The following is a 25,874-nucleotide window of genomic DNA, read 5'->3' on the forward strand; positions in this document are numbered from 1 at the left end:
TTGCCTTGTCCTTTGTTACCTAATCACTTAAACTGAATCTTCAGCAGTCAAACGAGAAACAATGTCTCAGTCCTTCCTTTCAAAGATGTCTGAAATGGTTTCTCGAGACAAACTACACTTTGACAGTTCACTCACCTTGATAAAACATTTTCGAGGAAAAAAACGAAGAGGAAAAAAAAACATATAAAATGTGATATGGTATAGGTGTGGAGAAACAACAAAATATGTGTGTTGTAGGAGAGAAGATGTTTTGTGAAGGGGGCTCTTTTTAATATATGTGAGAGCGAGTCCTGTTCTGACAGGATGAGGCACACATTGTGATAACATACCACACAATCTGAAAGGAATGTGCCAACAGGAAGCAGCAAATGCCATCAGAGACCCAGTAGCCAGATGTAGCTGCTGATTGCAACACAGGATCTACACTGACTACTGAGCACCTCATAAGCACCCTAACAAGCCACTGGCAGCGGCAGTCCACTTGAGCTGTCCTCAGTGCCTGAGGAAGACAGAGACAAAGAAGCAAATGGTTAGACAACCCCATATCAAAGTGTCTGCAACTCCAGAGGACGACAAAAGCCCTCCTTTTTGCTTGCAGCACACAGACAGGCAGCACAGGGGAGGGGGAGCTAATCTCCCGATGGGCATTTTTAAGCATGGCGTTAGCACTCTCGCAAATATTTCTCATTCTTTCCCATTAGCCTGGAGACAGGCAGACAGAGGCTATGGCTCCGACCCGTTTTAAAGGTGCTCATATCACACCCTTTTAACCTAACCAGACCTGCTTTGTGCTTTTTTTCTCATAACAAACAGTACCATAAACCTTTGTTTGACCAGAGTATTGTGTTAAGGCTGTTAGATATCATGAAAATGTAAGCCTGGTTTTGCGACTATTATTTCTCGAATCCACTTAGTGGTTTGGCACGCATTAGGCTACATCATTCAGAGCACTCAATTCAAGTCTTATTAATTAAAAGTGGGTGCTTGTTTGCCACCAAAGGTGCACTTTGATTGGGTCGGTGACTAATTAAATCATCCTCAGCTAGACAAACAAAAGAGAGTGACTCACATATAGTGCTAAATACTTCCTGTTGGCAAGGATGCTGAGCGTTTAAGGCAATTTATGTAAAAGAATATTGTACTGGTTAATAATAAAGCTTGACTGACAGGAGCATGCAGACACTGTAGGCCGTCTTTGCACCCTCCTGTAAAGGCTCCAGCTCTGCATACCTGAGACCTTGTGACTGTATTGATCAAACATACTTCGACCAGCTGATGGTCACTTGACTCCAATTTTTCTCCATTAGGGAGTTCATTCCTAACCTGAATTCCAATGCTCTGTCCCTGCTCACTGTCAGTGTTCGGCCCTCTGTAAGTAGTCTGATTAGTCCATGGGACAGTGACTGCATGATGTCAGAGAACTACTGATGGTTTTTATCGAACAAGGATGGACTAATTGTGTCTGTTTGATTCCAGAATGGTAAAAGACATTACATTGTTACTAATTCTATTCCAAACAAATTATAAATTTTCTTTTAAAATTTTCTATTCATTAAAGAATCCTGGAAAAAACGTATCTTTTGTTTCCACAAAAATATTAAGCAGCTAAGCTGTTATAAGAAGGGTTTCTTGAGCACCAAATCAGCATATTAGAATAATTTCTGAAGGATCATGTGATAGTGAAGACTGGAGTTACTAAATGACTACTAAAATTCAGCTTTGTCATCACAGGAATAAACTACATTTTAAAATATATTAACATTTCACTATTATTTCACTAATATATTAATATTACTGTTTTAATGTATTTTTTGATCATGTAAATGCAGCCTTGGAGAACAAAACAGACTTAAAAAAAAATACAAATCTAAACAGTAGTGTAGACACACAAAAAAAATAAATTAAAGATAAAAACAAAAAATGAGCGTCACACCATTGACCCATATTTCAAAGAATGACAAGATCTATCTATCACTGTACCATGGTACGGACACAGTACCCTTTTCTAAGAGAGTGTTTTTGAAACAGTTAAGGCCATTTAGTGAGCAGTGAACTGTCATGTGAGAGTGGCCTTAATAGAATGGTGCTTGTAGAATGGATCTCTGTGTTGTTGTGTCTTGTAAACGTGGGCTTAGTTTATGCTATGCTAGAGTTATGATTATGCGGTTTAAATGAAATACTGACTGTCTGCTTTGTTGACCGTAAAGTGCTTTGGATTCTAGGGATTAAAAACTCTGTCAAAATTTGCTGTTTCATTTGCAGAGTGACAGCTGATGTTGACAGCTATATTGTTTCATTCTGTTCCATTTACATTACTATTGTATTTTTTCTGGCAGCACCAACAATGGGCTCTGAAAATTAAATGCACGAACGGACACTATTTAAAGACGTAAATCCCAAAAGCCATGCTTTAAGTAAACTAAACAATTAATGTGATAAAATTATAAATATACATGCATCTACCACCCTATTAACTCTTCCTAATTTGCTCCATTTTTTTATTTTCTTGTGTGTGGCGCTACATCAGGGTGAGGGAGCATGCCGTGAAGCTCTCGAGGGAGATATGTGTTTCCTGCTGCAACACTATTGTCTGCTCCTAAGGAGAAACCCCAGTCTGCGACTTCACATGAATGACCTGTAAACATTAGGAGAATTCCAGCACATTCCATTCATAAACTTCCACAGTCACTGCTCAGCCCAAGGGCCTGCTAGTCAGCACATAAGACACGGCTTGTATTGTAGATACTGAAGTTCTGAGCTAAGGTTCTTTTCAAAGTGCTGCAGCAGAAATTTCTGCACATTTCAGATTAAATGTGATGGCAAGTTAAAGTGTAAGAGCTTTGCAGCTTCCACTGATGTGGAATTTCTATTCAATTTGAACACTCGGTTGTTCTGAGAACTTTAAAATGTGTTAGACTGAATTTGTTATCGCAATTTTTTCATTATACATTTATGCATCCACAAGACTGAAGATACTGAAGTTGTTGGTAAATGCAGTGAGGCAGGAAATTTGCTGCAATATTAAATGATATATAAATGAATTATAACCATATGCTCACCTATATTGAAATGAAGCATCATGTGATCTGAATAGATTGAGCCTGTCTGGATAACCCTGTAAGAAAAAAGAGAAAAAACAATAAATTACATGAATTAAAAACCCATATAGATAAACATATCTCAAATGCCATGTAAGTCCTCTGACATCAATAACACTAAGAAATGTCTAAAAATGGATCTTCGGAAGGACCCAAACCAACATAGGCCCCTTACTGAAAGAGTGAGGCCCACTTCTTACCCCACACTGGGCGCAAAAACAAAAAGCTTTTCCAGGGGACTAAGGATGAGATGCTACCACCTTCCTTGTCATTGCACTTAAAACAAGAAATGTAAAAATGTCCCTAAAAAAAACATCTGTAGATTGAACTAAAGGCCTCTTGCTTATGACTCCTACATGGCACCTAATAACAGCACTTTCCATGCTTTGGAATAATTTTTGGTAGTGATCAAAGAGAGAATTTCACAAAGCATGTCAGGTAAATTCATGATGTTTCTTAAAAAGTGTAAAAAGGTCTTATGAACAGACATCAAAGTTACAACTGGTCAAAGCCTTGAGGGGGAACTCCAGATCGATATTTCAAGGAGAAAGCGTGATTTCTCTCTCGGCTCCATAATGAAAACAGAATCAAATAGTAAATGTTATTTATATATCACTGCTTTTGATGAAAAATGTTCAGCAACATTAATGATAATGATCAATCATCTCTAATGAAGACGTTCACTGCAGGCAGAGCCCAAATCACAGCAGGCTTTGTGTTTATTGATGCAGATCCAGATATCGGGGCAGGTCCAAAACCAGAACTGATGAGCCTCCACTCACTATTTACAAGACGTGGGCCAGGGCTGTCTTTTTAGGGGAAGGCTGAAGATTGGAGGGGAGGAGAAAGGGAAGAGAGGAAGCTGCCAGGGTAACTTCCCTGAGCTGGGCTATTCCTGGAGCCCCAGCGAGTTTCAGTTGATGTGGGTTTCCTCCTGGCTGCCTGGGAGATGACTGGCCTGACCACATCCAGATTTTGAGAGGAGCAGCAGCCGAGCCCCTGACCAGAATGCTGTCAACGTGGTCGGCAACTAAACAGGAACTGAATCATTACCCACAGCAGCCCTTAGCACAGGAGGAAGGAGGGGAACCCAGGCAAGTGTTTGAGAGGGTGTGTTTGTGTGTGTTGTACATGCCAATGTATTTGTAGGTGAGCACAAGAAAATCAATATATGATGAATGATTCAAACCTTTTAGATACACCATTTCAGTTCTGGTCAGACGTCACCGAGGACCTCTTTTTTCAAGATTCAAGATTTGTATTTGTCACATACACGATTATATAGAGCATATATAACCAGAAGTGAAATGTGAGTTCACTTTGTTGAACCTTAAATTTCTGAGATAAACAGTATCACTTATAAGACTGTCTAGTCTACTAACAGAATTATTTTTGATCTTTGAGGTGATCTGTCTGACAGTCAACACTCATGGCTTAAGGCAAAAATCAATTTTCTACTGAAGGCTCTGGCTGTGTTTTCATTTTCGCCTCCTTTGACCTCCTACCTACATGGGCCAATGCTTCTAAAGAAGTCTGGACTGCTTTCTGTCAATCCTGGCTGTTTGCTATAAATGTGGTCGTATTGAAAACAAGCAGGCGAAGGGGTCTGGGCTTCATTCAAAACAAAAAAAGATATTGCTTTCATGAAGAGGTGGTCTCTTGTCACTGAGAAAGCGGGAGGGTTGGTTTTAAAGTCTAATTCGATTTAGAGTAAGTATAAGGCTTGATGAGGGATTGCGTCTGGGTAGCTTAGTGCTGGTAATCAACCTTGGTGATACGATCGTACGTGGAGAGTTTAGCCCTGGCTCTGTGAAAGGTGTAAGGGAGATTCATTTAATTTCCCCTAAGCCCACTTGCCCCTCCAGGGGGAGGGAAGAGTCAGATCTCCGTTTTCTACCAACCTTCTACGAATCAACGTGTAATTCCATTAGCCTGACGGAAGGATCAGATAAGGTCGCACAATCTGCCGGGTGAGGGTAAGGGAGGGTGAGCGTAATTGGTTCCGACCGGCTTCTAAAACATCGCTAACCAGAGACTGGATCAGAAAAAGAGGCTCCATTTCCCCAAAGAGTTCAGGAAAGGTGAGAGGTTTCTGCCATGCTGCCATTGCATTGGGAGTTCCCCTATTTGCCAAGACCTGACCGACTCCAAAGCCGGGAAGTCCATTTACTTTATGGCTTGTAATGTGGGTCCCATTAGAGTGAAGCCCTACAGATGGGTCAGGTTTGAAGTGAAAGCCGATCCCTTAGCACTCTGAGGAGGACGGAGAAGTCTCACGCCAAACTACCATACACACGAAAAGCCGCACGCATACGCTTTCCAGCCATTTGGAGACCCGCTACTGAAAGCTCTGCCCTGGACTCTTAGCAGGGAGAAGGGAGAGAATCTTTCCAGAGGGCTGTATTGATGGGAAAGAGCTGGCACACAACAGATCCTACAGTCCCTTTACAAGGCCTTGGCAGAAGCGCAGGCTTAAGCGAGAAGGGAGAGAAAGATCGAGAGAGAATGAAGGAGACTGGCCCACAGCACACCCACTCACTCGCTGGCCTGGAAAGCAAAAGCCTTCTATTCCCCAATGCGAACAACTCCCAGCGCTGCCCTGGGCCTGGTGCCGCTCTCGAAGCACACTGAAGCATACAGCATTACACCTAAATGAGGGCTGATAAATTCTTCTCCATTAGGGCAACACAACGCTCTTAAAATAGCTATAATACTCGCTCTGTTTGAGAGTGCACTAACCCTGCCGCTGATATACGAACCACCTCCACCCCGGAGCACAGATCATAGAGGCTGTTAGGAGTTTGGATGCAGGTCTTCCAGGGCATAAAGCGGGACTGCTCTAGTTTTCTGCTTTACATGCTGTCGGTGGTCCTATTTTTCTAGAAGTTGATATTAAAGCTCTTGCAGAATAGAATCAGAAAGTTCAATACTGCCAAAACAATGAACACATTAAGACTTTACTATTGCAATGCAGCAACACAAAATGTCCACCATGCTGTTAAAAAAACTCTATAAAAATAAATATGAATATTCTATATAACTATAAAACATAATATAAACAGGATTTATCTGGTATTTTCAGTTGAATTCTGAATGGCCCACAACCTTGCTAAGAATGGTTTGTATGTAGCTGTAGACAATCTGCTACCTGCTTCATAATTTACTTTGATTGGACACTGGAATGACCAAACAGGAAAGAGAGAGAGGAAACATTGCGATCGCCACTGATTCTCATTTTCCATGACATGTTGCCACATGTACTACACTCGTTGCTTAATGGAATTCAATGCACTTGCCTGCACTCTGCCCAGGTGGGGAAACACTGCCCATAAATGGGCACGGTTACACAAAGCGCTGGGTGTGTGTGTTGTGCCGTTACCTGAGCTTGTACGTCACTCACACACCTTCTCTCTGTCTGCCTCCCTCTATTGCGTCTCTTTGCAACTTTCATTACATCAGGAGCAGGGAGGCATGGAGACAGAGCCGAGAACAAAAGCAAGTCTCTTACGGGAAGTCTGCCTTATGAAGACCAGATTTTGAATTTGAGAGATAATTGTGCTGTCACTTAAACAGATAAGCACAAGAGAGTATGTAGATTAAGAACGCTTACATAAGCTGACAAAACTGACCCTGTGGCACATTTATGGCAGGTATGTCAATGTTGTGTCGTGCACAGTGACATAAATGTTGCCAGTACACACCCAAGGATACGAAAGCACTCTACACGGGTGAAACGTGCCAGCAGCTCCCCACACTAGTCACTCACACCACTCCCTCTATAGGGAGTGTAAGTCTGACAATTCTTCCTCTGAAAAAGCCACCTGATGATTCACAACTGCCGCTGAAACTCTAACTGTTTGAAAAAGCATGACCTAGAAATCAGAGCAGCATCATCACGTTGATTTCAGGCTCGACTTCAGCCTTGATTTATACTGAGACAGCGTTTGAGCAAAAGCCGACAAGACTTCTTGAAAAACTAACACTTTATCATCCCATCTAAATACCTTGTGGGCATTGCACTACACTATCATGCACATTTCAGAGACAACAGAAGCTCTGTGATATGATAATATGATATGATATGTCTTTCACAAGGATCATGCTGGTGAATATAATGACAAAATTCCTACCTAAAAGAATTTACCTACCTAAAAAGTAATAATAAAGCTCAAAGGGATAGTTCACCCAAAAAATTAAAATCCTGTCATCATTTACGTTCCAGACTTGTATGCATTTGTATGAAGAAAACAAACAAAAAAAACATTTGAAAAATGTCTTAGTTGGACACCATTGGCTTTCATTATATGGACAAAAACATTCTCCAAAACATCTTTTGTGTTCTTCAGAAAAAACAGAAAGTCATAGAGGTTTGGAATGTCATGAGAGTGAGTAAATGATGGCATAATTTTCATTTTTAGGTGAACAATCCTTTTAAGCCACACTTCCTTGGGTGGGCATGAGAACTTGCCTGTTGTGAGTTGGACAGGAGGGTGTGGTAGATTCTGTGTAGTTTTAGAAACACAAAGACACGGAGGATGCAGGAGCACGTTGGTGGGCGTACATGTAGGTTCTACCGCCACACCCTTCTGCAAGCACAGGGGGTCAATGGGTGAGACGTCAGTCTCGCATACACGCACACACCCTCTCCACACCCAACGCCCAACATCCTCCGACTTCACTTCCTGTCAGGGCCTTATATGGTGGCAGGTAGTCTTGAAATCTAATTTTAGGGTAGCTATTGTTTGCAGTAGTTTCCGGAAGGCGCCTGTGTATAGTCGGCAATAAAATAATTAGGTTAGTGTGTGAGGTGATGGTTTAAGGGACTTTAACTGCACTTCCTGTGTCTGCAGCACAGTATATATACAGTATATATATATATATATATATATATATATATATATATATATATATATATATATATATATATTTTTTTTTTTTTTACATTTACATTTAGTCATTTAGCAGATGCTTTTATCCAAACCGACTTACAAATGAGGACAATGGAGGCAATCAAAAACAACAAAAAAGAGCAATGATATTGAAGTGCTATATATATATATATATATATATATATATATATATATATATATATATATATATATATATATAAACAAGGATGAAAAATTAAATTGCAAAATATTATTATTATTTAAGTTATAATAACTGTTTTATATTTTCAAATGTGATTTATTCCTGTGATTCCAAAGCTGAATTTTCAGCAGCTTTTACTCCAGTCTCCAAATGCAAAAACATTCTGAAAATTTCTCATCATTATCAATGTTGAAAACAGTTGCTGCTAAATATTTTCAGGATTATCTGATGAATATAAATTTCAAAAGAACAGCATTTATTTGAAACAAATCTTTTGTAACAGTATTCATTTCTTTAAAATATCTTACTGACCCAAAACTTTTGATAGTGTATATAAATTCATATTAATCAATGTTTCATTCACCTTAATTCATTTTGAACATATCTTTATGATTAAACATTACATATTAATTTTGTACAGTTATATTCAACAACAGAAAGTTCTGATTCAAAATCGGTAACTCAACTCCTCTGAAGGTCATTCACATAGAGTAGATCCTGAAGGACAACAGCTGGGCACAGGGCCGAATCTAGTGTGTCTTTCACATTCTGATTGGCTATTGGCTAAGATAAACATCTGCAGCTCTGAGCAGTTTTATGTTCTATGTACTCAATCACAGCCTCACAAATATCACTACAAATATATCTACACACAAACAAACACTTTATTGCCCAATATTGCAACAACAGCTGGTTGAGAAGACATAGAAGGTAAATCTAAACACCGGTGATTCCACCCACCGGCTGGCCACTAGTGGGCCGGCCGGCAAACCAGAGAATGTGTCCTCTGATTACCCAAGAGCAGCCGGCCAATCAGAAGTGATACTCACACGCTCCATTCATAAGAAGCAGCATTGTGTAGGGTACTCTCTATAAATTCTTCCTCCTTCTGTGCTCGCTAGCCGTAGCCACAACAGAGCACTCTCTCATTGGTGGAACGCAACAACCGCTCTCCCAGGGGAAACCCCCAAAATATGTTCTCAGCCTCCAACAGGCACATTGACAATTCTTTCTCAAAAAGGTCCCACATGTTGTATTTGGAGAACAGCTACTAGAATTAGCCAAAAACAGCGTTTCAACACATTAGCGACACTGATAATGCTGAGATATTTTCCTTATCAGCTCGGTAATTAGTTTCGGTTAGGATAAAAACATCAATTTTCCTCAGTTAAGTTCCGTCATGTGACACAGACAAAAATGAAAGCACATGGAATGAATGGCAGTCCTAGCCATACAAAGTTAACACGCGCACACACACACACACACACACACACACACACACACACACACACACATATATATATATATATATATATAATTAGATAACTAGCTATATAGATAGATACAGTACTCTCAAACACTGTACTTATAAGAATGTATTGCCTGTGTCCCTAATTTCAGCCTCTGAATTTCTCAGTCTAGGTATGGAAAACCTGTAAACAATTTCTCTGTTTTAAAGCACACCATATGATATCCATTAGTAGCCAGAGCTCTCTATCTTTTTTCCTCTCTCATTGACTTACTCTGTCTGGGTGAAAAGAGTATTTCCTCATGGCTGAGCGCTGCCTGCATGTGCGGGGTCCTTGACTTCCCCCTTCGTTCAGCCTCTTCAAGAGCCGCAAATACACCGAAAGAGAGTCAGAGCTCCATTAACGTCTCTGTACTGCTGGAAAATAAAAAACAAAACTCTACTCAGCTCAGTATTATCAGTCTTCTCCATACGAGTTCCAGACTCCAATGCTCTCAGTCTGTCTCTCCCTTCTGCCTATGTCTCTTTTTTTTTCTCTCTCTTTCCACTCGCATTCTTTAGCGACTAATCAGTAACAGTCTTAAAGCGATAGAGACAGAGGAAGCACGCCGTAGACTCTGAAAGTGCTTCCCCGTTTCAGCGGAGAACGAATAATATCATTGTTATCACTGTCACTGAATTTAAACTCTCTACCACCCCCTCCTACTCTCTCTCACACTAAACAGTCAGTCATACACTGGAGACGGACTACCAGAGTACTTATAGTGTCCGGTTCAGGGGCTGAGCGATTTGCCCGCAGCCTATCAGTGATCAGGATAGTGTCCTGTTTCAATGCTGCTGTGAATTGAGAGGTTAGAGAGAGGACACCCATTCAGAAAAAAAAGAAGGGGGAGAGCGAAAGGGAGGAAGGGAGAGAGAGAAAAGCCGGCAGTCGTGGTAAAAAACGCCTAGGCTGTGCCTTGGATCTTTAGGAGCAGGAAACTCCCCTACTTATGTGACCGAGGAACGTTAGTTAGTGTCTTTCAGTGAAGAATTCGCTCCCGTTCTACCGTACCAACCAGTCTAAAGGCTTTTATAAACAGGTCCACCATTGTCAAACATGCACATACCGTTCGTGACAACATAAAACAAACTTCTTGATAGTCTCAACAAACTGATATTAGGCATAAGAGTCCAATTATAATCAATCCAGCCATATAAAATTTTTTTTTCAAATAAGAAGTTAGTAGGGAAACTAACTTCTTTTTCACTAACAAATTTTGTTTTTTATATACTAACATTTGGTCATATGAAAATGTGCTAAAAATGAAATGACTGCTTTTTGAATCAATGAATGAATCGCTGTTTTGACTTTTCATAAACCCCTAATTCTCCATCTTGGAGAAAGTACCTGAATTCTCATCAGCTCTGGGAAACCCAACACCACAGAGGGACACTCGACTGTTTAATATTTCAGAGAGTCACCTTTCCAGTGAAATAAAAGAAAGACTAAAAGAAAATGATATGCAGAGGGGTGGAAGAAATGACAACTCTACCTGCCCATCTCACTCTCTCCACAGCCCAATGGAACTGGAGCAGCACTGAAACTTCTTTTAAACTGCCATATTTTAGTTGTTAGTCACCAAAAGAATAGTGAGTGAACCGCACCGCGTGGAAGCTCACATAAGCCCTGTATTTTAACCCCGCTGCCTGAGTAACACAGCGCAGCTCTGTGCTTCCATACTGCCCATTTACAATACACAAACAGCGGACAGTGGGTCGTCAGTGCTGCCGCCCCTCTGACGACCCACAGGCTCTTCAACCATGGCTGATTTTACAGGATGCTCGAATGAGGTTCAGTCATGAGAAGTGAAAAAGGGGACTATAGGTCTCCTATGTGACTCAGAAAAAAAAGTTCTTAGTCATGCTATTCAATGAGAAAGATCAAACTATTCTTACTGTTAGGTTAGTTCTTAAAGTCTTGAAATTTGGAATTAAAAATCTGATATCAACCTGGAACTAAACATCAAGTTTTAGGATTTAGAATATTGTAAAATAAATAAAGTTTGTGACAAAATATTTTTTTGTTTAAAATAGAAAATTGAGTATTACATTAAATGATGTCTAAGTCACTAATTAAACAAGCAAACTTGTGACACTGATTACAAAATGTCAGAATTAAAAAAACTGCTATTATTGGTATTAAATCAGTATAAAATGTAAAATAGAAAAAACAATCATTAGCAGTTTAAGATTTTTAAGCCCCACCATATGTTATTTATATTTATTATGTAGGTTTTACATAAATCTCTTGGAATAACAAAGAGCTGTGATTTAAGACATTATGTAGGTCAGTCAAGTTTACATCAGTATACATCAATTGCCTTTAGTCTAGATATCTCCCTCCTACATTCCCCATCTCTCTACAACAATCTGTACACAACATTCAGAAAGTGTTCAAGCTCCTGCTGTGTCAGTCTGCACGGTGAAACTGAGCTTGTCCATAGTACAGACAGCATGTGTTCCAATAGAAGGGAGGAGGTGACGATGAATCAGACATCGTAACGCATCAACATCCCAATTTGCCATTTTTTCTTTTTCTTTTTTTTGCAAACTATTTAACTTGGTTTCGTTCAATTTGATGTTAGTGGGTTGAGAGCTTATGAGTCAGGAACATTACAATGTAACCACAGGGCAAGCAGGGGCGATTGTTGTTGCAACCATGTGCTTCCCAGTCCTTTCATTTGGGAGAGGGATTAAAAACGGTGTTCCTACTAAAGCAAATTATTTTAAATGCTACCTTAGATAAATCAACTGAACAACTTCCAACCAAAAAAGGGAAACGCAAACTGTATGTTCAGAGATAGAATGGAACAAAAATAAATGTAAATTTATATTTATTTATATATTTGGTAACACTTTACAATAAGGTTAATTAGTTAACAGTAGTTAGCTGTATTAGTTAACATGAACTAAGCATGAACAATACTTCTAAAGCATTTATTTAGTTAATGTTAATTTCAACATTTACTAATGCATTATTAAAATAAAAAGTTGTATTTGTTTACATTAGTTAATGCAATGTAGACTAACATGAAAAAACACTGAATAACTGTGTTTTCATTAACACATTAACAATGAAAGATTAATAAATACTGTAACAAATGTATTGTTCATTGTTAGTTCATGTTAGTTAATACATAAATTTTATCGAAAATGACACCTTATTATAAAGTGCTACCATATATTTCATTAAAATCCATTAAAATGTATAATTGTCATATTAAAATATTGCAGATTAACATTTCTTATTTTTTAAATATTAAACTGTCTGATCATAAAGTGTAACATGCTGTAATTTAACTATTTTTGAAACTACCATGTAGTTTGAAACTTTGAGAATCCAGTCACTTTAGGATTAATTCCTTTTCTGTTTCTTTACCCTATTGTAGAAATGAAGCAAAAACAAAACAAAACACAAAGGAAAAAAATGCAGGGACGTAGCTGTGATGTCATTGTCATGCCGCAGAGGCATGACTTCATGTGTCTTATCGGCTGCAGATAGCCCTGCATGCTTGTGTTATATTCTGCTACATGCATTCACACACTCTTCCTCCATCACTTCACCAGCATGCAGATGCAGCTTTTAAAAAGACACAAGACTGTGCACCCAGATACCTTGTAACCATGCCAACCATCTGTTTGACATACTGTAGCTGACAAGACAATGAGGGATTGAGCCGGTGAGTGGAGGCGAATCTGACCCTGATCCAGGAATGTGAAACATTCCTATTGAGGAAACGAACAGTCTATTAATGATTAGCCTTACAACTGTGATTATAATTGTCTGACACTTTGCGACTGTTGGAGATGCCTCACAGAACAATAGGACTCTTCTGCATACGCAGAGGCAATCTTAATCTTTCACTTCAGTCTGACTGAGTAGTTAATATGAAACATGATGGTTGAGCAAATGTATCATGTGACTGATTTATTTAAGTATGCAATGGAAGTGCTCATAAACTTCAAGAGCATGTACTGCAAAATAATGGCAAGAAATGTCTTTACAAAAATAACATGGCATGAGTGTAGTCCAATGAATCAAAAACATACAGCATTAAAAAAAAAAACCATACAGCATGACCAGTGTAGTCTGATTTCCAAACGAATGACTCTTTTAAGATGGTTCTTTTAATAAAAAGATAATTTACCAGTTTAAATCTGTCTGAAGATCGTACTGATCTGAATTGATGAATCAACATCTGATTCGCTTACTGAACTACAGCTAATCATTATTTTAAGCATATTTTTTTTTATTCAAAACATTTTTTCATGTTTTGAAAATAATTATCTTACGCTCATCAAGGATGCATTTATTTGGTTAAAAAAATACAGTAAAACAGTAATACTGTGAAATATTATTACAATTTAAAATAAATGTTTTCTGCTTTATTACATTTTAAAATGTACTTCTGTGATTGCAAAGCTGTATTTTCAGCAGCCATTAGACATTAGAACATTATTCCAGTGTACTTGTTTTAATAAATGAACATAAAGATATAATAAATTAAAGAGGCCTGACTCTAAGGAACAGTAATGAAGTGTTTCCTTTTGTGAGTAATAAATCAATCTGCTAATAAGTACGATATTATGCCTTTCCTGTCCTATTTGCAGGGGTTTGGGTGGATGCTGGGTGGGAAATCGTGAGATACGGTAAAAGGAGCCTGACCGGCTCCTTCTCCACCCCTTGGCTGGCCCTTTAAAAGGTGTCAGATGAAAAGCAGCGGAGATTGTTGCTTTCCCTCACTCTCTCTCTCTCTCTCTAGCATTCTTCTGTCCTCGCCCCCTCAACACCCACGTCTTTTCACTCCTCCTCAGCTGCCCACACACTCCCTGCTCACGCTCACACTGACACACACCCAGGACCCTTGTCCCCCCAGCCTGCCGCCTCTGGTTGTCCCTATAAACTCAGGATGCAGGACCCCCGCCTTGCGCCACGGTGACCCCATCCGCTCTGGTCCACGCTTTCCCCTTGCGTATATCCTGTGAGTGGTCTGGTCCACCAGTGAGAGAGAGAGAGAGTATGAAAGGAGAGGAGAGCCACTGCTTCCCTTTTCCGCCACCCTCTCCAGAGCCAGCACTCGAGCAAATGAGAGTGACCAGCAGCGCAGCGGCAGACGCCCTCGTCCTGGAAGTTCCGAACACGTTCTTTTGAAACATTCCATTCCACGCCAAGAAGGGTTTCCTGCTCTCACACCCAGCCCCCCACCCTCCTGCGCCCACCCTCTACGCCTGGCCTCCCCCAGCCCAGACAAGGGCTCTTTCAGGGCTTCCTGGAGTACCACCTTCAATTATCTCAGGGTCGGAGAGAAAGTGCTGATGTTATACAGTGCTGATAAAGTTCCCTTCAATGCATTCCTCACTAAGGCAGAGTGGCGTAATCAAAGGCGGGACTGATTATTCTGGCCTGGGATTGTGCTGGACAATGGCAGGGGTGACAGAGAAAGAGAGACTCCAAGAGAGAGATAAAGAGATTTGGGGAAAAAGAGTAACCTTGGACTGGAAGATCGAGCAGAATGAGAGCCAATGCGGAGTGAGTGCGGGAGGGAAGACATGACATGTAAAAAAATGAGAGAGAAAGTCAGGGGCTCTTTTCCAGCTGTTTACAGGGCTGTGGGTCACTAGGGTTCATTTCCTCCAGAGCACACACGTCTTTATCTGGCTCATCTGCCGATGGAGCAGATAGAAGTCTGGGGGACGCTAGGGGTGTCTACCACAGTCCCAGCCTATGTCCCTTTGTCTTTAATTCAAGAGGGGCGCACAGTCCACCGTCACACATCCCCTGCAGACTTCCTGGTGCTGCTGTATTGTCCGCCTTTGCCCTCGCGTGTGATTCAGGGTAAAAATCCGGACTTCTCTGATCCACAGCGATTCTCCTTCTATGTTATGTCTGCGTTACACAATGGTTTTCAAGCATACATTAGGCTGACTGTAATCATCTCAAAGAATTCACTGTCTCTAGTCAATGTTTTAGAAGATAGTCTTGACTTATTGAAGAGTAGTATAACTTTTTTAACAAAATTATAAATTTTGTCCAATCAAATAATCTATAGAATGAGAACATCTCTCCCATTAATAATATATATAGAGAGAATTATCTATAAATTATTATTAATAAAAATTACAAAATATTATGAAGATAACAATAATTAGTATACAGGTATACAATATTTTGGTTTGGAATTTATTATGAATAATTTATTTGAAAAATTAATACATATATTTGAAATTAAAAATTTTAATAGAAATGAAATAGAGTTGAAAAAATGTATAGTTAAATTGGCATGCATAAAAAATTTAAAGGGTTACTGACAGCCCTGATATTTTTGTTATGAAATTTTAAGCCCTAATAAAGATATCAGGCCTTAAATAACTTATTGTAAGCGCTTTCATTATTTTTCTCCACTTCAGGGTAAAAAAAAAAATAATAATAATAATATGTGCAGGTTGTGTCAATTTGTTTGGAAGAAACAATAGCACATATAGCCTATGAAAACACCAGATGTCTATTTCTTCAACATCGATGAGTCACAAGCAACACATTTCTGGTTGGATGTCGCTGAAGGGCTACTTGAGTGATGGAGATGACAAAAGAAGTTTTGAGTTGATTAATGTAGTGATGGTGACCGTGTGCACTTTATGAAGGAAACATAGGGACTTCACAGCCTTGTCAGGAAAACAAAAGTCTTCTGTCTGAACAGCGATGTAAAAATAAGAACTAAAAGAGAGTGAATACAATAATCTTTGACATATGACTCACGGTACTGCATCATTCATGTGTAATACTATTCTCTTGAAAGAGCACAAAAAAAGATACTAGTCACAGGTTGAGTAGAGGGGATGATGTGTCATCTGTTAGATGAAAATAAATAAGCGAATAGATTATTCAGCTGCACATTATTAACATCCGAAGCCAGTCTTACAACACATGAGAGTTGAAGGAGAGGTGGAAGACAAGAGAGGAGAGGAGAGGAGAGGAGAGGAGAGGAGAGGAGAGGAGAGGAGAGGAGAGGAGAGGAGAGGAGAGGAGAGGAGAGGAGAGGAGAGGAGAGGAGAGGAGAGGAGAGGAGTTGCCCCTGTGTGGGTCTGAACAAGGATGAGTCACAAGTGTGCTGCCCACTCAAAACACCCACACAAACCAGAGAGTGGGTGTGAAATCGCTTCGCTCAGAGCCTACGAGCTTTATAGAAAGGGATAGATGATCATTCTGTCTCTCTGTTTTTCACTTTCTCTACTCCTCTGCACACATACACCTCTTCTACCCACGAGCTAAGCCCACATCGAGGGAGCGTGTTATGATGTCATCTCCTCAGATCTAAAGAACCACGGCACTCAGGATAATGTGTGGGCTATTATCCTCTATACGTTGGTGCCGTGTGCATGTAAAATACTGAATCTTTTTGGAGGATACTCTGCATTCCTTTATTTCAAACTTTTTCTTTTTGCACAGCTCTGAAACAAATGACCACATTTCTTTTCAACACAACCTCCTGCTGTGCACTGATCTCACTCTTTGCACAGACCCTGGATCAAGTCTGGCACCTGCCAATCATCACCTAAACTTTCAAAAGCACACGAGTCTGTCGATTTCTAAAAATGCCCACTGCAGCTCGCTCACCCTTAGGAAAGACACTAAAGAGAAAACGTTAAACCTACCGATGCAGGATGAGTGCGGGATTCGGTTTTAGCAAGTCCATCCTATTCTGTTTCAGGAATTGTCATCTGAGGAACTACAGGAAAATGAGAAACAGAAGAAAGTGTGTTATAATGATACATCAAAATCTTGATCATGTTAATATTAAAAGCATATATATCACTCTTAAATCCGTTCCAGCCATCATGGACCAATATTATGTTGCATAACATGTTCACTTCAAATTAAACCCTTCAGGACTGTGAAGGAACATTTTGTTGAAACGAACCAGCTAGATGACACTCAAGTGAGACAGATTGCTCATTAGAATATTTCACATTTGCGTGTGGGCGATCACCAACAGCCATTCTTCATCACAACTCAAATAATCTCCAGAGATGAGTGCTTCGTCTTGCAAAACAATCTCAAATCACACAAATAATCACGTCATTTCTTCCTTGTACTAATTATGCATTTTATATTAATTATAACCCCTGTAACAGTGAACTGTACACTATGGATAAAAGGTTTAAAATACTATTGTGTACAGTAATTGAACACGAAAATGTGGCAATTATACAGCCGTTGTTATAAAAGGGAAGCCCTTTTAAGGCACTTTGAGGTACTTAGCTGAAATGTACAGTGGTATGAATCATTCACGTCCTTATCATTATGCCAATTGAAGTACTGGATCCATTAACAGCACTTTTAAGGGCGAAAAGAAAATTCTCTGACATGTCTGACAGCACAGAGAAGACCCTGTTAATGCACTACTTTGTAACTGATCAGATGCACCATTTGCAGAAAATAAAAATTACATTTTGACATAGGTTTACTGGGAAATAATCCAATTTCTCTTGTACAGCAGTGTAGAATTCAACAAATACAAGACACCAGGCATTGAGCCTTTTATTCTTTAAGTATGCAAAGTAAGCTCAAAAGCAGATTATAAAAACAAATAAACAAACAATACGTGAACAAGACAAGATCAGGTGCTAAAAAATGCTGCCCTTCAACATTCAGACAGCAGCAATTGTTACAGATAGGCTGCTAGCCATATTTTACAATATCAAATTTAGAGATGGCCAATAGGATATGAAGGTGTTTTTTTGTTTTTTTTTACTGCTTTCACATAAGGTTTTCTCTTATCGCCCTCTGCACTAATATCACAGTATGTCTCATGTGTGCCCCCTGATGGAAAATATTTGAAACAAAAAAGTACAAATTATTATACACAATTATAGAGGTATTTTAGGATTATTAGGCTAATGATTTGTGGGTGCATGACTTTATTTGGCTGACATAGATTAAAAAAATTGGACATCTAATCAAATATATTAAAAGTAGTTCCAGATGCAAAAAAAAAAAAAAAAAAAAATTATTATTATTTGTATACTTAGAGCATTAAGGCTCATTTGTTTTAATAGAATTATTAGCACTAGTTTAGTAATTAAAAATGAATACAGATTTTGCTGCCACTCCCTTTGGTTTGGGGATGTGTAACGGGGGCGATGAGGGGTGCTGGGGTGAACGGATTCGTTGAATCTGTACATAATGCATCAACTCAATCCACTTGCAGGCGTCCGGCCACTGCACTTCATCTTCCTAGGCAGTGGTGTTATCCTTGTCATTTGAGGAAAAAAGAGGAAAGGGGAAATGTGTCCCCCCTTGTTTCCCCCTCTCTAAACTCGCCCCTTTCTTATTCCCCAACTCAATTCTTTCAGTCCCCCCGGGGCAACAGCATTCCAAAACACACACAAGAATTTCCTTTTCTTCAGTTCACATACCCTCGCCTCCTACCTCACTTCAAGAAGAGGGAAAAAGAATACATCACCCTCGACCAAATGGTCCTTACACTAAATTAAAAAGAAAGAAAGAAAGAAACAAAGAAAGTAACAAAACGTCTGTGCAACTTATGCCAAGTCATTAAACCACTTTTCAGTCTTTCTTTTTCTCGCTCTCTCTCTCTATAAAATGCATTTGTCAGATACCACACACACACTGTAGCTACAGCATGCTGTGCGTTTCGTGCATTCGGCATTGTATGTTCGAGGTTTTAAAGACAAAGCAACAAATGCAGGAAGCAGCAAAAATAAGTATTCTTTTAAAATTAATTATCACATTTGTATCACATTTGTGGCATTGGACCCTATAGTTTGGCCACATGCTTCTCGAAAGAAAAAAAAAATAGATTAACCAAATGCTAAACAATGCATCTGAAGGATACACAATCTGCAGCTTATGGCACAATATAATAAAATATACCCAGGACGCACCTTTTGTTTGACTTCGCTGTATGCTCGCATTCTTCCTCCGCGCACCATCACCGCTGATAGCGGACAATCTGCTTCTCTGCGTCCAGGAAAAAAAAGAAAGAAAGGCATGAAAAAATGAGCTCGGTCGACAAAATGAAAGTACCAATCCGCAGCGAATGCAGAAACACTTCATCATGTTCATCATCGCATGTTTCATTCATCTGCTTGTCTTTTCCTTTTTCCGTGCGCCGGCCGCCTTTTCACGTTGTGCATTAACATATCGAATGGCTTGGAAATGCCAGTGCTGCCCCATTCACATGAACGTTGCTGACTTCACTAACCAGCATTCAATTCAGAAATCCCCCTCTGCCGGGGCCGTCCCTTCGCGCGCGAATATAACGGGGATATAACATAGCATACTGCAGGCAGGCCTATAATAGACGCACACGATTTGAGGAAACTCAAGTCAGAAATAGACTTTTGTGCAGAAGAGGCGAAAGTTATACGCTGCGATGACATCATTTTTCTACGCTGATCTATGTTTCTGAGAACAGAAAGGGATAAAACAGCTGCGTCCTCGTAACTCAAATTTGTAGGCAGATGATAAAGATTTCAACAGTAAATTCAAAGGGGAATTTGTCAGTAGATTTGTTGATCTTCATGTCGAAAATACTGTACATTTAAAAAATAAATTCCGAAGCCACTAGACAACTTTTTAAAATTCCAGTTATTTTTATTTGATTGTTTGTTTGTTTGTTTGTTTTTCTGGTTACATAGACAACATCTGTGTATTTTAAACAGTGTATGAATTATTCACTGACTTTCGGGGATTAAAGGACTGCGCAATTTGTTGAGGTTCGTCTTGCAACTCTTACACAATTAGTCAAATGTCAGGCAGCTGTCTTAAATTGCCTGCTTTTTGATTGAACTTTTTTTTCTTTTTTGTGATATACTCATGACATGTAAATTCATAATAGAATAATAAAAGTGGCATACTTGTTTCTGTGGACGTACCAACAGATTACGAATCCAAATAGAACGCTCTCGAGCTCCGCTGTTGCTATGGTTACAGCGCAGGCGAACGCGACTTCTGCTGGCAAGTGTCTATTTAAATGCACATTCACTAACTTGTAACTTTTGTAGCTAGAGGTTTTTAAAAATGCTGGATTTTTTTTATTTTTATTTTTTTACTTTTTTGTCATTTAGGTACCCATAGTCCTAGCAGTTTTGCTTAAATGTCATGGTTTGGAATCACCGTTTTACAGAATCCAAGGACCTATTATCTAACACCAAGAGTTGTTCTCCAAACAAAAATTAAAAAAAAACATACAGAAAACACACACACACACACACACACACACACACACACACACACACACACACACACACACACACACACACACACACACACACACACACACACACACACACACACAGATTTAATGAAAATAATACTTGATGTGAACCATTAAATAACGTTTAATTCTAAGAGTATATATTATTAGGATCTTTAGTACTGTTAAGACGTTAAGTGCCAGATTGGCGTAAACTGAAGGGTGTTTATCTCAGTACTTATTTTGCCTCTAAAATAAGTTTAGGGACTTTAATCCAACTGGGGAGGAAGTTAACAATTAAGGCATTCAGTTGATTAATTCACATTTGGTAAAAATGATTTGAAACAAACCTTTCATGTGTATCTAGATACTTTGCAATGATCTTACATTCCCTAGATGTGGATTCTGAAATTTGTTCATTGAAGATGATTGTTTTCAATTGAGTTAACACTGAATGGTAGTTTACAAATCAGTTCCTCATCTAGACATTATAATCTTTTTCAAGTCTAAGGAAATTGTGTTTTAATTTCAAATGATACATTCAAATTATCCTAAAGGATACTAGAGAATTTAAGACCAGTGGCAATGGAAATGTAAAAAGCTAAGACACAATTTCAACTGCAGTACATGCCAGATGCTGAATTTGCATGTTGACAAATGAGTTATATGTATGCGTCCACTCATTTAAGTGCTTTTGCTGTTTTTACACTTACATGGGAAACAACTGAGCTTTGTGTACAACCTGGTTCCCCTTTTGCTTTCCCTCGCTCTCTGCACATCAGAGTTGTTTTTACAGTAGACACCCGGGGTTTCACCAAAGAGTAAGATTAACAGGAAAGAAGTATAATGGGAGTTCACCTAACTGACCACATCGTCTCATTCACAAGAGACCATGAACTCTCTTCTTCAGTCCTTGTCCCGAATGCAGAAAGGATGCATGGGGAAATACAACAGCTGTGGGAGGTGCCCAGTGATTTACATAAAATTTCCAAAGTGCCAGATTGGCATATGATGAAATGTCTAGTTTTTTTCCATTCTCTCTCACACTTTAACAGAGAGCATCTCAGAGAAGGCTTTCAAGGGAAGGATGAGCAAATGATGAACTTGGGGAAATTTGCACAAATGATCTTTTGGACAGGGTTTAAGAATCACATTTCTGTGATTCTAAGGATGGATTCTCGTTTAAAATACATCCAAAAAGCTAACATAATGTGCACATACATTTAATTTTAAATGAAGAAAGTGGAATCGAATGCAATAAACTCATTCAATAAATCATTCTGTGTTTTGAATTAAGAAATGTTATATTATTATTAAAGAGAAATATTATGAATATTAATGATTTTACTCTGAAAAATTTATCTAATTTATATTGTTCCAATCTTATCAGTGTGAGCACATCTGCACACAGAAAAAAATATGAAAACATAACCTGCGCAGCATGTCTCTTCAGCCCTGCTCACACACACAACACAGTATGAGACTTTACTGGTATGGAAACATTTTAAATATCCGTTTCACAGCTGCTTCAGCCAAATAAGATACAAGCGTCAGACAAAGAGTGAGAACAAAACTGTTGATAATTTAATCACTGTATCCAAAAGTGGATTAATACACTTTTAAATAAAGCGTTTTGTTTTTAAAATCTACCTGAAAAAAGCGGGCTTAAACAAGGTTAGGCTTTTCTAACACTTAACAGAACTATTGGAGCTAAATGGTTACAAATTCATATTTGTTGTTTATCATAGACATACTGTACATTCCATTAACTATTGAGAAACATTTAAATTCCTTACAATAAAAAAAAATTAAAATTAAAAATTAAATGTACACTATTTCAACTCAGTATTTCTTTAGTGCACTAAGGGTAGCGTGATTTGATTCTTCAGTTATTATCATGATCAATAATGACTTGGCATCATTTATGCTTTCATCAATTTCAGGACTAACCTCTTGAAATGACAGTGGCAAGTGGTTTAATAACATATACAGCACCCAGAATGCAAAAATACTGAATGTTTTAACAAAGTGATCCATTCTTATGGTACAAACTGTCAGTGCACATATTAAAACCAAGAAGCTTTCACTTTAGGAACAGCTAAAGTATATCTATAAAATATTTGGAGAAGTCTTTCTATTTAATGCGAAGTGAAATCTGTACAAAGAATTATGCCAGCTGTAGTATTTGGCAGTGAGTACTCTTGTGGATAAAGTGAAATCCACTGGCAAATACAATTTCTCCCCCACTTGCAGCTCTTGATAATGAATCAGTGCTGATTTACTGTTTATGAATAGCATGTTATGATATGGGAGAATTCAGACATAAAATCAGAGAGGTGCTCTAAGAGCTAGATATTTTTCAAGGTATTGTATATATGGTTACGCTTGGATTAAGATACACACAATAGCAAACAATGCCAGAATGCATTCTCTCTGAGTCTCATCCTGAGTACCTTCAATCATCTGCGACTTCAGTCAGCTGTGGCTGGAATTTGTTTATCCATAGTCTAAAATATGTTTGTTTAAATGCCTTTGTTTAGTTAGACCAGATATATTGTAATGAATAACTATTCCTGTTATATGCTATATATTCTACAACATAATTCACCATGTTGCAGGTACATTTAAAGGTCTGCACAGGATGATTGCCTACACATGAACAAAATATATATAATATACAATATACAATATGCAATATACATACATATATATATATATATATATATATATATATATATATATATATATATATATATATATATATATATATATACTGGTACCAAAAATTCTCCCTTCAAAGTAGTATTTCCTAGTGAACAAAAATTCCTGGTGCATGAACAAGGATCTCAAATTCCTAAATGCCATGTCATCTTAAAGGAATTCAGAGGACCTTTCACCTCTTTCATCATTCACACAGTCAACTATAGAACTGATTTCCAATGTAGACAAACATACTCTTCCTCAATGAATTTTTAGGTCGAGCAATCTTCGAAAAGGGATATTAAATGTTTAGACAGGACAAAGTACGCATTTTGCGTGCAAGAACAATGAATACATAAGATCAACTAATTCAGTTTTTTAGTCTAGCAATAGTGTTGAAATATCTCAGTCACAGACAGAAAATCAATTCAGAAAGATTGAATCAATTCAAACCAATCAGGCCTTATAGCTAACTGAATCGATGCGGAGTCAGTGAATACAGTTTGAAATAAAGACCAAATTTGTCAGTTTTTTCCATCGCTGTTTTGAACCAATCTAAAATTAATCAAAACTGAACTAACAATTATGTTTTATTGTGTTTATAATTGATATTTGTATGTCTTAGGTTTGCTTTTGTGTCCTTAAATGATGCAGCCTGCAGAGATTTTTCTGGTGAAGTATACGAGTGAACGAGTGAGTCGGTATTCACTCAATCTTATACTCCTCTGCGCTCGAGTTTGAACAAGCGGCAAGCGGCACATCCATAGAAACGTCCCTCTTTGTTTGTCAATTGTAAGGACGGAATGAGACCACCTCTCAGACCACACACCATTTAAATACTTCGGCACATTAATCAGTGGACTGGAAATGAAAAATATCGCCAGCCCCGCGGGGAAACGACAGCAAGACACTTCACGCTCCCAGCAGACAGTGCGATTCTAACAGCACCACAGGTGGGTCTCTTTGTATCCCCTCCCGGTTGTGCCCCATTTTGGGAAAGCCCCTCTGCGGCAGGCAGCAACCGTCTCCAGCTGAACCTGAAATACAAGACCGAGCGCTGGATTTTCCCACTGCAGCAAGAGGGGATTGATTCCCAGAGATCCGTCTGAGCTAAACCCTCTTAAATGTCCCCCAGGCATTTGTCTTCACGTTTCAGATGAAATTCACAGCATTCATTGAGCGCTGCTTCAGAGAGCACAGGAATGCTCCGGGTTTGACAGGCACCCCTCACCTTCTGCAAATGTATGCATTGGGTGGAATACTTCACATACACATTATTCACTTGTGCACACACGCATTTGGTCACCCACACACAGTGAGCTACACTCTCCCACACAAATACCTATATCCAAACACCCACACACACTCATGTGCTCCTGAGTGCACTTGCACAGGGCACATGCACACATATCCACCCACACACACACATGCTCCAACACAATAAGTTTCTCATGATAGCTCTGATCTGGATACAACACAAACAAATACAGCAGATAATGGCATTAGCCGAGATCCCGCTGGCAAGTTTAAGCATTTTGGAAAGAAGCAGACAGGTGTGTGTGCGCCAGTTATCTCTCTTTAACTGTGGAGAACAAAGAGCAAAGCTGCATTTCAGTCTCTTGCATTCCATTCTAGCGAACACGCTTTTTGAGCACAGAGAAAACAATAACAGATCCCAGTCTGTCAACAGCCTCGCACAGCACAGAGGATCCACTCTCACTGCAGCACACTGCAAACAGCGAGGCGCCGCTTTTCTATTCATGAGGAGTTGAAATGAACCACATTTTTTAGCATGAGACAGACTAAGCCAAAACTTTACATCATTGCAGAAACTCTCATTCCATCTGAAACTGCAAGTTGTAGATAAACTCCAATTATTTACTTTCACTCAAAAAGTTCACATTCACCTTCAAAAGAATCTTACCTGCACACATGGCATGTGTGTGATTTGTCTCTTCCTTTTTCTTCTCACTCCATTTCCTCCAGTGCTCATGTGCCTGTGACTGACTGCAGTATCCTGTTGAGATCTGCTGTTCTATGTGTGTGTGTGTGTGTGTGTGTATTTGAGGCTGAGCTTTTGCCGTTCTCTGCGAGTGTCACGCTGGAAGTGTTGTATCCACAGGCTGCCTTGGGTTTAACTACATAGCATCTCTCCACCCCCATGGCTGCATGGTAAGCGTGTGTGAGCAGGGAAGGTTTCCTGCCTACACGGCTCTGTAAGTCGGCCCCCGGCCCACCCCCACCACACCACACACACACACACACACACATTCACTGCCTTCTTTAAAATGCCGTCACCTGACCAGCCTCAGCCCACACACAGTTTTTCCTTCTTTTTTTCTTTAGGGTGTTTTTTTTTTTTTGCATCAGTTTTTCACATCTCAATTATGGTTATGCAGAAAAAGGAATGAAAATAACTAAAATAATCATTGAGAAAGTACAAAAAGTCAGCACACTGTTGCTCTAAGAATTTAT

General features: G+C 39.1%; 1 long non-coding RNA gene across 3 annotated transcripts; it reads right to left on the reverse strand.

Moving 5' to 3' along the window:
* Window positions 1-313: 313 nt before the first annotated feature.
* Window positions 314-25,659, reverse strand: LOC109094115. 3 transcript variants are annotated; one of them, XR_006160847.1, is made up of 6 exons: window positions 25,324-25,659; window positions 19,387-19,462; window positions 17,134-17,207; window positions 9,713-9,855; window positions 3,060-3,115; window positions 314-499 (listed from the first exon to the last, which is right to left on the reverse strand). It is a non-coding gene; the product is annotated as an uncharacterized LOC109094115 (long non-coding RNA). The 3 variants fall into 3 exon arrangements; XR_006160845.1 differs by having other exon boundaries at window positions 314-3,115; window positions 25,324-25,657; XR_006160846.1 differs by lacking the exon at window positions 9,713-9,855 and having other exon boundaries at window positions 314-3,115; window positions 25,324-25,651.
* Between the last annotated feature and the right edge of the window lie 215 nt (window positions 25,660-25,874).

This window comes from Cyprinus carpio, chromosome A9 (genome assembly GCF_018340385.1).
Source record: "Cyprinus carpio isolate SPL01 chromosome A9, ASM1834038v1, whole genome shotgun sequence".
NCBI classification, from domain to species: Eukaryota; Metazoa; Chordata; class Actinopteri; order Cypriniformes; family Cyprinidae; genus Cyprinus; species Cyprinus carpio.